Here is a 3,381-nt window from a genome sequence, read left to right on the forward strand (position 1 = left end):
ATGCAGAAGCATGACCTTGAGGCTGCAGCACAGAAACTACAAGCTAGCTGCCTGGGCCAAGCCGGCTATCTCCTTTGGACCCACAGTTCATCACACGATGCTAAGAACACATTTGAAGAAACATGTCCATACTGTTTCCAGTTGCTGGTACTGGATAGCTCCTGAGTGTGCCTCAAACTGAGCCCAAGCTGACACCCAAAATACAGAGACTTCCGGTTGAAAAGGAAAAAGTCATCCACTCAATTTTAAAGAAGCAAAAATTATGCAAAGTACAAAGGCTCCCAAAGCTGGTGACTTGCAAAACATGCAACAGAACAGTTAAACAAGGTAAAACATAGAAGCTTGCTTTCTTCACTGAGGAGCGGTGCAACAGCTAACCCCACTCTGAGGACACCAGGGAGGAAGGCCCTGAGCTCTGCGAACCAGTCAGGAGATGTCTGGATTCAAGGCCAGGGGCCCTGCCTTGATATTCAGAACACCTACATCTAGACAGTCAACACCCACTTTCTCTTATCGAGTACAAGCAAAACAAAGAAATACTTTTCTCAACTAAAAATGTTGCTCAGTCAGCAAGAAGCCCACAAGATTCCAAAGATGGATTTTAGAAATTTCTTGTCTTCTCTGTAAGGGATGGATTTTGAAAATAAAAAATGTTTAATGTAATTTCTGAAACTAAAACTAATTAGAAAACCAAAACTTTTTGCCTTTTAAAAAGAAAAGCATGAAGGTCTAGCCCTGATCCCAACTACATGGGCAGCCGCCCCTCCCCCCAAAAGAATTTACTTCGGAGGACAGCACTGAAGCTACAGCTCAGGTCATATGTGATCAGAGCACACCGGAGCAAATGAAGGGGGAGGAGGAGAGAGTGGAGCACATCCTGACCCACCAAGCCTTGAGGACGATATCCCCACTCAGAGCAGCCAGTGCACAGAGAGGACCATATGGTCAGCCCCACTACGAGACACAACATCCTTCACTGACCCATAGCCCTACAGGGGACAACACAGGAGACACACTGTGGGAATTGCACCCGATCTGACCCCATCACACTAAGGCAAAACACTAAGGGCGTGCAATAGAACAGCAAGGGGAGCAGAGCAAGGAAGTCCCTAGGGAATACCAAAAATAGACTTTGGGGCCAGGGAGTGGCACCCCGTCAGATTTGACTGGAACACACTCCTAAAGGTCAACAAACAGACCTTGAACTATGTACAGGCTTCTCTCATTTTTTGTCATTGGTTTTTTGTTGTTTTGTTTTCTTTTGTTACTTTGTTTTGCTCTTCAAAAGCTTGTAGATGCTGCTAAAAAAAAAACCCCAAAATCATCCTACATATCAGATACTTACGTGACATTCATAACAGTAGCATTTTTGTGTGTGCATATTATTATCTCTGCAGGTCTATCTAGATAAGATAGGCTGTTAAAACTCTGGAGGAGAAAACGGGAATGATGGTTGGTGGGGTGACACAGGAGATGGGGAGGTGGGGGAAAGGAAGTAGGTGTTAACAAACCCAGGGACAAGGGAACAAGTGATCAAAAATCAGTGGCGAGGATGGTGTAAGACCCTGGTAGGACTTGATCAAGGGCAATGTAACCGAGAGGAATTACTGAAACCCAAATGAAGACTGAACATGATAGTGGGATAAGAGGAAAGTAAAAGGAAAGAGAGGAAAGAAGTAAGCAAAGGCCATTTACAGAGGTCTAAATACAGGCATGTACATATATAAATACAAATATATTTATATATGATGATGGGGAAATAGATCTATGTGCATATATTTATAGGTTTAGTATTAGGATAGCAGATGGACATTGGGCCTCTACTCAAGTATTCCTTCAATGCAAGAACACGTTCTATTAAACTGGCATTCCATGATGCTCACCTTCCAGACATGATCGCTGAAGACAAATGTGTCCACAAGCTAATGTGGTGAAGAAAGCTGATGGTGCCCGGCTATCAAAAGATAAGCATCTGGAGTCTTAATGGCTTAAAGATAAACAAGCAGCCATCTAGCTGAGAAACAACAAAGCCCACATGGAAGAAGCACATCAGTCAGCCTGTGTGATCATGAGGTGTTGATGGGATCAGGTATCAAGTATCAAATATCAAAAAAGCATATCATTGTGAATGAGGGGGAGTGCCCCAAAGCCCATCTGTAGGCAACTGGACATCCCCTTACAGAAGGGTCATGGGAAGGAGACAAGCAAGCGTGCAATATAGCACCTATGAAGCATACAACTTTTCTGTAGTTCTTTAATGCTTCCTCCCCACCACAATCATGATCCCAATTCTACCTTACAAATCTGGCTAGACCAGAGGGTGTACACTGGTACAGATAGGAACTGGAAACACAGGGGATCCAGGACAGATGAACCCCTCAGGACCAGTAGTGAGAGTGGCGATACCAGGAAGGTGGAGGGAAGGTGGGGTAGAAAGGGGGAACTGATTACAAGGATCTACGTATAAACCCCTCCCTGGGGGACGGACAACAGAATAGTGGGTGAAGGGAGACGTTGGACAGTGTAAGATATGACAAAATAATAATTTATAAATTATCAAGGGTTCATGAGGGAGGGGGGACGGAGAGGGAGGGAAAAATGAGCTGGTACCAAGGGCTCAAGTAGAAAGCAAATGTTTAGAGAATGATGCTGGCAACAGATGTATAAATGTGCTTGACACAATGGATGGATATATGGATTGTGATAAGAGTTGTACGAGTCACCAATAAAATGATTAAAAAACCAAAAAAAAACCCCGAAACATTAAAAAAAAAAGAAAAGCAAACAACCGTGAGATCCAAGAGCAAACTTCCTTGGCATCCTTTAGGACAGTGGTTCTCAACCTTCCTCATGCCGCGACCTCATGTTGTGGTGACCCCCAACCATCAAATTACTTTTGTTCCTACTTCATAGCTGTAATTTTGCTACTGTTATGAATGTCACTTAAGTATCTGATCTGCAGGATGGTTTTTTGGGGGGTTTTTTTAGCAGCATCCACAAGCTTTTGAAGCTTTCCTCTGGGTATCAATAACCTCAGTGCTGATTCAGAAAAAGGACTAAGTGTCTGTGTCTTTATGTCTGCACACACATCTGAATAACTAAATCTTTAAAATCGGAACATTACTCCTATTTTGAGTACAAAGTAATTTGCCTTGGCGAAGACTTAATTCTAGGTCTGAAAATTACATCAGCACACTGAGTAATAGCTTCAGTATCTTAACTCTTTTCCAGATCATAGATAAACCTTTTTTAAAATGATAAGCTAAAGTTGTAGTTAACGTATCTTTTAAAAAGCTCATTAAATAAATGTTTAGATACTTTGAACTATAAATTAAAATAAACTCAATGCTCCCTCAACAAGTCCACCTTTTCCCCCCTTCT

At 42.5% G+C, this 3,381-nt stretch overlaps 1 pseudogene; it reads left to right on the top strand.

Annotated features, from left to right (window-relative positions):
* On the top strand, positions 1-605 carry LOC101655349 (annotated as a pseudogene).
* The last annotated feature ends 2,776 nt before the right edge of the window (positions 606-3,381 follow it).

This window comes from Echinops telfairi, unplaced genomic scaffold (genome assembly GCF_000313985.2).
Source record: "Echinops telfairi isolate 266 unplaced genomic scaffold, ASM31398v2 ScPeMD7_2291;HRSCAF=2852, whole genome shotgun sequence".
Taxonomy (NCBI): domain Eukaryota; kingdom Metazoa; phylum Chordata; class Mammalia; order Afrosoricida; family Tenrecidae; genus Echinops; species Echinops telfairi.